The sequence below is a fragment of the Cupressus sempervirens genome, chromosome 6 (assembly GCF_028749045.1).
Source record: "Cupressus sempervirens isolate cs-2001-9-10 chromosome 6, ASM2874904v1, whole genome shotgun sequence".
In the NCBI taxonomy this organism is placed as follows: Eukaryota; Viridiplantae; Streptophyta; class Pinopsida; order Cupressales; family Cupressaceae; genus Cupressus; species Cupressus sempervirens.
This window is the reverse complement of record NC_143123.1, coordinates 582,998,578-583,010,855: the sequence shown is the minus strand read 5'-3', so window position 1 is coordinate 583,010,855 and position 12,278 is coordinate 582,998,578.

The window sequence follows — 12,278 nt, the reverse complement described above, 5'->3', positions numbered from 1 at the left end:
TTAGGAGTGATCTTCTTAAAAGGCTTGAGAACATTCCATTAGAATGTTTCCTTGATTAAAGGATTTACAAATGACAGTTAGGTCAACCTTGATTAAAGTATTTTAACTGATATAATGGTTAGGAAGTAATATTAGGTTGATATGATAAATACAACTTACTTTTACAAATATAAATCATAATGTAGCTCATCGATTGATCCATTGACTAGCCCCCATTAATATATCTATCACTGATTTTCTTGGAAACCCTTCAAGAAATTACACTTCACCTCTGCTCATCTCCTCACAACCTTTTGCTCAACTTCACTAATCAATAGAATCAAAAATTTCTTAACCCCTTTAGGTTATCCTTATGCCTCCTTAAATAGAGATCTTTGATCTTTTTCCACTTAAACATCATCGTTAATCTTAGGGTTAGATCATATTCATTGAATCCTTCCATAATTTCATTTCATCCTTCTCCTTCTAGATACTTCTTTAAAAAAATTATTGAATTCATGCCTAGAAATGCTCAAACATGGTTTATCATGCATTAAATACTCCAGCTCATCAATACTTATTCTTTATGAGCCTTAACCAAACTGAACAATTCAATTGTGTCAATTGGGAATATAAATTCCTTTACAAACTATCAAATATTGTCACTTAGTCATATTGTGTTCCATAGCCTCAATCATCACTAGACAACTTATTTAATACTAATTATCTTCCCTTGGTCTAACTTTTCTAATATTCAATCTTTACTAATGCTTGACTCTAGATTTTCTTGGCTTATACTATCACTTAGTTGACACTAGCATAGTGTTGAAAACAGATTGATACAAGTATGATAAATGTGTTTTAATCATTATTTTGTCACTAATGTCAAACCTGTTATTTTCTAGTAAGACAACTACTTATATGATTTAAGTACTATCACTTATTTGATTAATGAAGAGGATTTGATCAAATGATGTAATCATAACACCTAGAGGAAAGGTTGAGTTATGATATGAAAAGGAGTACAAGAATTAGCTAAGATAGAGATATCATAGTGCATTGATAATCTACTTAAGGTTGCAAAGGTTGGTTACACTAAGCAAGTTACGAAGAAAAAGTTAAACAAAGTTTGTCTGCCAAGCTTGACTAAGTAGACAATAATTTAGTGCAAGCTGAGCAAAAAAATAGTTGGAGCCAAGTAAAAGTCTATATTAGTGTAAGCCGAGTGAAATAGTTGATGTCGAGTAAAAGTTAGTTGATGTTGAGCATCAGTAAACTTTAGTTTGTGCTGCGTTATTTTACAAAGGATGTCAAGCAATGTAGTTTGTGTCGAGCATCAAAAGCAAGTTAATGTCAAGTTTTAACATTATTAGAAAGATCATGAATTCAATGGATCTAAGCTAACAAGTTTGTTTTCTTGGATTGTGCAAACCATGTGGAAGATAAGATTAATGAGTTGGTGGCACAAAATTTATGGTAAACCATTATGAAGCGAATTCAAAGAGGATTGAAGGAGAAGTTTCTAGAAATGAAATGGAATAAAGGGTAGATTCATTGAATCCTACCTAATTTTCCCTATCCCTAAATTGGATGATGGAGAATGAATGGAAAAATATCTTAGTTCTCTATTTATAGGGATGGATTGTTAGAAGCAAAGGTTTTCATGTAAGAGAACCTAAGGAAGATAAGGAGTCTAGGGTATTGCTTCATTCAATGACCTGAGTGAAGAGTCTCCATTAGCAAGATAAGCAGGAAGGCTTAATGGTATAGATGCTTGAAGGGTGAAAGAGCTATCAAAGTTGAAGTGTGTGAAATCCAAGTAGAATAGAGGACTGAAACAAAGATCTATAATCTCCAAATGAAGTTGTAAGTTGTTATCAAACTAAGCCTTACTGTTACTCTCTAATAGTTGTATCGGCCTAGGGTAAATAATTTAGATTAAAGTTGACCTAACAATCATTTCTAAATCCTTTAACCAAGTGACATTCCAAGTGAATGGTCTATAAGCCCTCTAAAAAGGCTCACTCCTAATAGGGTGGATTGAAATCCTTTAATAGGGTCACATTTAATAGTGTGCATTGTAACCTTTAATGGGGGGACATCACTTCAGAAGAGTGGGAAAGAGTAGCATGTAACTAGTGTTTTTTTCCAAATTGGGTTTCCACGTGTATTATTGTGTCAAGTGTGTTATTGAATCTATTATGTTTCATGTTTACATTTCTATAAATTGATTTGATGGTAACCTACAAGTTTTAAGTGATTGCATAATCTTATGGATGCATGCATGATGATTAATGTTATATGGGTTCTCTAAAATGTGAATAGTTTTATTTGTACATATGGACCTTGGATAACTAATTCACCCCCCCTCTTAGTTATTCTAAAGAATTCCAACAATTGATATCAGAGTCATCTACTTAAGAGGACTAGTTTGAAGGTACTAGAAGCACAACTATCAAGATGTCAAAAAGAGAAGTACCCAAGCTTAATAGAGATAAATTTCCTTCATGATAAAGTCTGATGAAGCTAAACCTTGGAGGACCTTGAGATCATGTACAATCTACTATTATGATGAGCATGTTGATCCTATTGGAGCCCTAACTACTAAGGATCTAAAAAAGAAGGAAAAACACAACCAAGCAATATTAGAGATTGCCTATGCCCTAACCTATATTAATTTTGATGATATCAAAAGTCTTGAAAGTGTAAAGAAAATATGGGATGCTTTACACACCATCTATGGAGGAGACAAGAATTTTTTAAGAGCCAAATCTGATAGTCTCATAGGTAATTTTGATGATATGAGAATGAAAGAAGGTGAAATTATTTCTCAGGGATAAAAGATATTGTTAATGTAATAAGAGGATCTACTGGTAAAATAGATGACGATATAGTACTAAGCAAAGTTTTAAGAAAACTGCTTCCTACATATATTATTAAAATTTTTGCAATACATGAACTAAGATGTATACTAAGGAATGTTCTAACTCTTGAAGGTCTGGTAGGTAGGCTCACTATTTTTGAGCTATCTAACTTTGATAATTACAAACTTGAAACTATTAAATCTGCTTTCAAAGCTAAGCTATCATTGAAAGAACCTAATGTGAAGAAGAAAAAGACAAAATATGTGTCCAGTGATAGTGAGACAAATGAGGAGGATGTAGATCAACTTGAAGCACTACTGGCAAGGAGATTTCATAGAGGTAAAGAAAATTTTAAAAGTAAACTACCTATCATTTGTTTCAATTGCAATGAGATTGGTCATATTGCTGCTAAATGTCCAAAGAAGAACTACAGAGGTGATGAAAATTACAAAAGTAGAAGAGATGAAGACAGTAAAGATTACAAAGATAAAGAAAAGAAGTCTTGCTACATTTCTAAAGAGGAAATAAGAGATGAATCTGATGAACATGATGATAAAGTGGTGTATGTTGCAATGAAGGACAAATATGATGAAGATGAGGCAACTGCACTTGTGTCTTGTGTGAACAAGAATGATAGATAGATCATTGATAGTGGGTGTTCAAATCATATGGCTGGAGATAAAAGTAATTTCATCACCTTGAATTTTTATGATGAAAATAGTATAAGATTTGGTAATGATGCACCATGTTTGATAAAAGAAAAAGGTTCTATCAAACTCACAGAAAATATTTTATGTGGCAATGCTTACTATGTGGAAGGACTTAGCTATAATATTTTGAATGTATCACAACTGAATAATTCAAGATGTAAGGTTGATTTTGAAAACAAGATTGCTAAGATATATGATACTGATGGAAAATTGATTGGAAAGGGTGATCAAAATAGGAGTAATCTATTCTATCTTGATATAGAGGATGCTACTTGTTTAGCTATAGAATTTGATGATGTATGGTTATGGCACAAGAGGTTATGTCATGTTAATTTTGATAACTTGGTTAGTATCAGTAACATGAGAAAAGTTAGAGGTTGCCTAAGTTGAAGAAGCCTGATAATATAATGTGTAAACAATGTTAGTTAGGCAAAGTGACAAAGTCAAGTTTTAAGAGTAAAACCCATACCTTCAAAGAAATACTAGCGATTGTTCATTCTAACTTGTGTAGACGAAAAGTGCAAAGCTACAAAGAAGATAAGTACATTATGCTTCTTGTTGATGATTATTCTAGAATGATGATAGCTATGTTCCTAAAATAGAAATTTGATGCTTTCCAAATGTTTAAGTGGTTCTTAGCAAGAGTTGAGAAGGAAACAAGTAAAAATCTGAAATGTTTGAGATCTAACAGAGGAGGAGAATTCACATCAAATGAGTTTAAGATGTTTTGTAATGAGAAAAGAATCAAAAGACAGACATCTACTCCTAGAACCCCTCCACAAAATGGAATTGCTAAAAGGAGGAGCAGGTCTATAATGGACTATGCTAGGACACTCGTGATGGAGAAAAATGTTGCTTTGAAATGCTGGAGAGAAGTTGTAAGTATAGTTGTCTATACCTTAAACCATATACAAGTCAAGAGAGGTACTCATTCAACACCTTTTGAACTATGGTATGGATACTCACCCAATGTAAAATATTCTAAGGTATTTGGAAGTAAATGATATATTCTCAAAGATTTTAGGAATGGTAAACTACATGCAAAAAGTGAAGGTGGTATATTTCTAGGTTATTCCACAAGAAGTAAAGCTTATAAGTGTTTAAATACTAACACTAACAAAGTTGTGGAAAGTGGAAATGTGAAATTTGATGAATATACAAAGGTATATAAGGCTGAACCTATGAAGGAACTAGAAGAATATAAATCATTTGTATGCTTTTATGAAGGTATGCTTGTTGAAGAAGATGTTGCAAGTCAAGTTACAAACCAAAATGAGTTTCAATGACTATCGAGTCACATACTATGAATGTTGAGTTGCATTTAGGAATTGAGCTACATTCAGGTGTTGAGTTACAAAATAAAGTTGAGTTGCATTCTAATTCTAAGATTAGTGTACATGGGAGAGATGTTGAACTACCTGACAGAGACATACATAGTGATTCAGAAGTTGAAAGACCAAACGAGAAAACTAGAGTGTTGAGATAATGGGTGTTGCACACTGCATAATATTGTTATTTTATTATTTTATTTTATTATGTAATGTTGTACCTAGATGGACGTGCAACATGTAAAGATTCCCATGGAATATTCTTGATGAGTTGTATTGTAACATTGTGAAAATATTTCATGTAATTATTTAATATTGGGAAAAATAATTAAATGCCCAATATTAAATGTGGGATCAGTGGGTTAGGTAGCACATGGTTTATGTAATACCACTTAGTGGTTTTGTGGGACTTGCTACTATATAAGCAGCCACAAGGGTTAAGCAACCACAAGGGTAGTTGTTGTATAGAGAGAGAGAGAGAGAGAGAGAGAAAGAGTGACAAGAAGAAGAAAAAAGGCAAGAGTCGAGCGGGACAAGGCTTGACAGGTTAGCCAAGGGAGCATTTGTGAAGGTTGAAAGCATGGCATGGGATGTGTGGATTCATGCTTGTTCACATAGTTTGCTCGGTTGTGGCTATGGCCATCAAGGCTTCCATGGTTGTATGGCAATGGTATTTTTTTGCTGAATAATACATGGTGATGGATGCTTTTGGAGGCTGGGTTTTTTCCCTCAATGAGGGTTTCCCAGGGTATATCTTGTGTCACAATTTTGTGGGTATGTTGTCTATTCTCTTGCATGTGGATTTTAATTCCATGTTTATTTCAAATTTATTATGGGTTATGTGGAAATGGTTATATTATTTGTTACCAAGTTTCCTTACAAGTGGTATCAGAGCTATGGTTTTATTATTGTAACCCTAGATTGAATCCATGGGAATGCATGAGAGGATAAAAGAAAATGGCAAGATATATGAATGATTTATTGCAGATCTGAGGGTTTTGGGTTTGCTGTTATGATGGGATGTTAAAAGATTTGGGCATGTGAAATTGTTGGACAAAATTATTTTTTCGGATGTTTCATTTAAATGAGGGTTTTGGGGGGTAGCATACAGAAATGACCTCCTGGGTAAAAACAGACCTCACCATTGGATTCAGGTCGACATTTCCATAAATTTTGATATATAATATGCTCTTGTTTGGCCATGTTCAGAGAAAATGAAAGAGTTTTTTGGTTTCAGCCCATGATGGCCGTCAAATTTAATCCCGTCGGAATTTTCGTCACTGAAAAAATAAAAAAATAAAAAATCGTACTGGAAATGGTAAAAAGACTGTCTTAGTAAAACAACCATAACTTTCTCTCAGACTATTGGATTTCAAAGTTCTTATAGGCGTTGGAAAGCTAATTCAGAGCACTACAACATGGTGTAGGTTTGGTTCTATGATTTTAAAATTTTGTCAGGTTTTAAGAACCCTAAAGTCAGATGTTTTTTATTTTGAGCACGGATTAGGGTATAACTTGGGCATACGGAGTCAGATTTTGGACTTCGAGTAGTCAACGAAAAGCTCTTGGAGAGCTCTACACATTGGTTCAGATTTGGTGCAGGTTTGGCATAATTTATTTGTTGATATATTGATCTAAATAGTTTATAAGTATATTTTAACTATGGTAACATTGTGAGTTTATGGCATTGGAGATTTAAGATTTGATGTCATTGTATACTCAGTTCATATTTCAGATTGGTCTCATGATGATATGGTTATTAGTGTTTGGTTTGGATATGCATGATGACTTGTTGAGTCTACAAGTTGTGCAGTGTTGTAAGCGGTCTATACTTACAGGTTGCATTTATAGCTTGGTTATGGGTTGTCTTTGCCCATTGATCTTTCATTATTGATGCATATTCAGATTGGTGGCTTGGATTTGGGTTGTCTATGCCCTAAGTCACATGATTTTATCTTCATGTAGAAGGGATGAGATCTTGTTACCAGGGATAGTCATGGCAGAGGATTGTGGTTGACTATGTTGACAGGTTGGACATATTGAGAGCCAAATGCTCAATTTATGGATGTGATCATGGTGTCATGGATTTTTGGCATGACATGATTGGATATACAGGTACATCTTTGATGTTCATTAGCTTGAATTTCTGATTTGGTTATGGTGGTATATCTTCTTGGTTGAGGATCGTGGTTATTTGGTTTTCTTTGAGGAGCTCATGATGTGCACTTTGATTTCTTTGATAGTTTGATGCCTTGGTTGATTCCCATGGTTAGAGGATGGGTTTTCATCATGATGTCATGGATAGCTTAGATACACGGTTTAGTGGGAGCTTATGACAGTGATGGGGTGACAGTGCAAGATTAGTTCCTAGTTTGGTTTATATCTTCTTAGTTTGGAGAGGATAGATTTTATGATGCCATAGGTGACTTGGTACCACAGTTGAGTGGGAGTTGTTGGCATTGATATATTTATTGAGTGTTTGCAAATGTTGGAGGTTTTTCTTAGATCCTGTTGCTGCAGAAGCGTCTTTGACATTTGCATAGTGCACTTGTTATCTTCATGGTGTGTGAAGATGGTTAGATCTTGAGGACTCATGGAGTTCTTGGTTATCTTCATGGTATGTGGAGATGGTTCTTCATGGTATGTGGAGATGGTTTTCTTCATGGTGTGTGGAGATGATTTCATCTTGAGGACTCACAGGGTTCTTGGCAAAGGTGTGGTTTATGCTTTTATTTGACATGTTATCCTTGGTATGAGGATGGTTTCATTATTATGTCATGGTATACTCTTGATACGCATTTAGAGTTGTGACAAGTTATGGTGTGTTCATGTGGAGCATGTTATCTCTTTAGTTGAGATGGTTAGATCATGTTGTCATGTTTATGTTCCTGAGGCCATGGTTGGAACTTGGACATTGATCTTGGTTTAGTTTCTTGGTATTGAGTACACTGATCATAAGCTGGATACTTCATGATATTTCTATGTTGCATTTGGAGTTGGCATGGATTGATTGGTTACAGGTGCTCATGGATACTTAGAGACGGTGGTGACGCTGATTTCTCTTGGATTAGAGAAGTATTTTTTGGGACAGTTGATGGTTTCAGCAGGAAGTCCGAGGGGTAGTCACCTGATATGGACTTGAGAGGAGATTGTTCTTAGATGAGTCTTGGTTGGAGACTTGGGTATCTTGATGAGCATTCTCATTCCCCACTCTTGGTCTACTCAGCAGTTTGCTACTTGAGAGGTATAGCCCATTATTTTCTCTCAGTTGCATTATATTTATGCTTATCTTTCATGGATATGGATCTTGAGCTATGGTACATGAGTTAGTTCTGGAGGGTTCATTTGAGAGATGGTTTAGCATTGGTTATCTCCATGTGCATATGTTGTTATGCTGGTTGAGTTTAGCACTTGTAGGGCCCATTTGCCGTTGCACCAAAAGCCATGACTATTAGTGAACATGGAACACCACATAATTAACCACCTGTGGGCAGGGGAGCGCGTCGCATCACCCAACATAGAGTTGAACCAAGATTGTCTAAATATGTCAAGAGACAATCATCATGTTGCACAAATCATTGGAGATAAAGATGTTAGACCAATGATAAGCAACAAGTTTAGAAATTATTAATATTTGTTGAGCATGAAAGAACTCAAAATAGTGAAAGATGCCTTAGAAGATGAGGACTGGAGTAAAGCCATGGAAGAATAGATTAAACAAATTGCAAAAAACAAGGAATGGAGTCTATTTCCTAGACCAAAAGAAAAAAAATGTGATTAGCACCAAGTGGGCATATAGAATCAAGTTAGATGAAAATGGTGAAGTCACAAGGAACAAGACAAGATTAGTCTACAAAGGATATGCATAAGAAGAAAAAAATGACTATGGAAAAACATTTGCCCCTGTTGCTAGATTTGAATGAGTAATAACTCTGTTTGCTTATTCTGCATACAAAGGTTTCAAATTTTATCAAATAGATATTAAATTTGCATTTTTGAATGGTATATTAGAGGAAGAAGTTTATAGAGAACAACCAAAAGTATTTTTTGATGTTAACAATAAAAACACAATATGTAGATTACACAAAGCTTTATATGGTTTGAAGCAAGCACCAAGAGCATGGTATAAGAGACTTCATAATTATCTTATGAAGATTGAATTTGAAATGATTGATGATAATAATAATCTATACTTGAAAATAGAGAAAGGAAAAGGTATTTTGTTATCTAAGATTTTTGTTGATGATATCATATTTGGAGGTCAAGATACTTTATGTAAGGCTTTTTGAAATGAAATGAAGTAAGAATTTGAGATGTCTATGTTAGGAGAGATCAAGTTCTTTGTGGGTTTGCAAGTACACTAGATGAAATATAGTATATATATATATCACTCAATCAAAGTATGTCAAGGAGATACTAAAATCTTTTGGATTGGAGGATCCCAAGCTAGTAAGTACACCTATAGTGATAGGACATAAATTATCAAAGAATGATGATTCAACTGAGGTGAATCAAACATTATACAGGTCTATGATTGAAAAATTACAATATGTAGTACATAGTAGACTTGATATTGCATTATCTATAGGAATAGTTGCAAGATTCTCTGCTAATCCAAAGGAGAATCATTTGATGGTTGTAAAGAGAATAATGAGATATCAGAAAGGAACAAAGGAATATGGTCTATACTACAAGAAAAATTAGAAATTTGAATTAAGTGCCTACACTGATGTTGATTGGGTTGGAAACATTGATGATAGAAAGAGCACCAGTGGAGGAGAATTTTTCTTAGGCAAGAGGCTAGTTATGGACTAGCAAGAAATAGAACTGCACTTCTCACTCTATTGCTAAAGCTGAATATTTTGCTACTACTATAAATTATACAAACATTCTATGCATCAAACAACTACTCCAAGGAATGAAGGAAGAGATCATTGAACCAATGATACTTTATTGTGATAATATAAGTGCTATAAATATATCAAAGAATCCTATGATGCACACAAAGACTAAGCACATTGCAATTATGTATTATTACTTGAGAGAATTAGTTCAAGATAAAGAGGTGAAGATGGAATATGTTAACACAAAAGAGAAAATAGCTAATATCTTCGCAAAAGCATTACCTAAGGATGCTCATAGTATCTAAGAGGTAAACTAGGGGTGATACCCCTATCAAAGGCTATCTGATAAATAAAAGGAGTAACATGCATCAAACAAGTTGATTGACATATGTTACACATTGATGTAGTGGATCTTACTTTAGGAGCTTCCTAAAGTAATCAAAGAGCTTAAACTACAAATCAATCACAAGAAAGGTGACAAAGGGAGAACTTGAAGAAGTTCATCTCTATATATTAAGATGGCAAGTCTTTGACATTGTTGTCAAAGAGGGAGATATAACTGAAAGGAGATATACACAGGATAAAGGAGAAATCCTAACACACAGTATGAGGGAGAAATTCTAACTACTAGGAGAGAAAGTGTATCTTTTGATTACATCTACCTAGTAAGAGGAAGATAATATAGAGGGGGATATTATAAGTAATTCAGAAGGACACATAAAGATGAGTTGATTGTCTATTGATTAGAACATAACAGAATTTTGTAACCTATTTAGAAAATGAAAGTTGCTAATAGAGGGATAGATTTTAATACAAGGAATTATTTTCCTTTTGGTATTTTGTTGGTCTTTTTAAAACTGAGTTAGTTTGGTTAAGTAGTTTGATTTTCCATTAATGCCAAAGAGGGAGATTATTGAAAATAGATTGATACAAGTATGATAAATGTATTTCAATCATTGTTTTGTCATTGATGTCAAACTTTTTATTTGCTAGTAAGACAATTGCTTATATGATTTAAGTTATATTACTTATTTGATTGATGAAGAGATTTGATCAAATGATTTAACAATAGTACCTAGAGGAAAGGTTGAGTTATGATATGAAAAGGAGTACAAGAATCAACTAAGATAGTGATATCATAGTGCATTGATAATCTACTTAAGGTTGCAAAGGTTGGTTACACCAAGAAAGTTACGAGGAACAAGTTAAACCAAGTCAACAATAGGTGAATTTAGTGCAAGCTGAGCAAAAACTTAATTGGAGCCAAGTAAAAGTCTATTTTAGTGTAAGCAGAGTGAAACAATTGATTCTGAGTAAAGTTTAGTTGATGTCGAGCACCAATAAACTCTAGTTTGTGCCGAGTAATTTTATAGAGGATTTTGAGAAATGCAGTTTGTATCAAGCATCAGAAGCAAGTTAATGTCGAGTGTCAGCATTATTAGAAAGATTGTGAATTCAATGGATCTTAGCCAACAAATTTATTTTCTTGGATTGTGTGAACTATGTGGAAGATAAGATTGATGAGCTGGTGGTATAGAATTCATGGTAAACCATTTTGAGGAAAATTCAAAGTGGATTGAAGGAGAGTTTTCTAGAAATGAAATGGAATAAAGCATAGATTCATTGAATCCTACCTAATATATCCTATCCCTAAATTGGATGATGGAGAATGAATGAAAAAATATCTTAGTTCTCTATGTATAGTGATGGTCAATCAGAAGAGAAGGTTGGCATGTGCAAGAACCTAAGGAATACAAGGAGTCTAGGGTATTGCTTCATTTAGTGACCTAAGTGAAGAGTTTGTATTGGCAAGATAAGCAAGAAAGCTTAATGGTATGGATGCTTGAAGGGTGAACAAGCTATTAGAGCTAAAGTGTGTGAAATCCAAGTAGAATAAAGGACTAAAACAGTGATCTATAATTTGAAAATGAAGTTGTAAGTTGTTATTAGATCAAGTCTTACTATTACTCTCTGATAATTGTATCAGTCTAGCGTAAATCCTTTGGATTAAGGTTGACCTCATAGTCATTTATAAATCTTTTAACCGGGTGACATTCCAAGTGAATGGTCTAAAATCTTCTAACAAGGCTCACTCCTAATAGGGTGATTGAAATCCTTTAACATGGTCACATTTAATAGTGTGTATTGTAACCTTTAATAGGTTTGGCCTTTCACAGGGCATCATTTCAGAAGAGTGAGAAAGAGTGGCATGTTACTGGTGGTTTTTCCCAAATTGGGTTTCCACATAAATCATTGTGTTAAGTGTGTTATTGAATCTATTATGTTTCATGTTTACATTTCTGCAAATTGATTTGATAGTAACCTATAAGTTTTAAGTGATTGCATAATCTTATGGATGCATGCATGATGATAAATGTTTAATGGGTTTACTTAGTTGTTAAAAGTTTTATTTGCATCTGGACCTTGGATAACTGATTCAACCCCCCCCCCCCCCCCCAGTCATTCTAAAGAATTCCAACACATAGTTCGGATGCAAGTATAAGCTCCTTAATCTTTTGATATGTTTATTAGTTTAGCCTATGCATTTGGTCT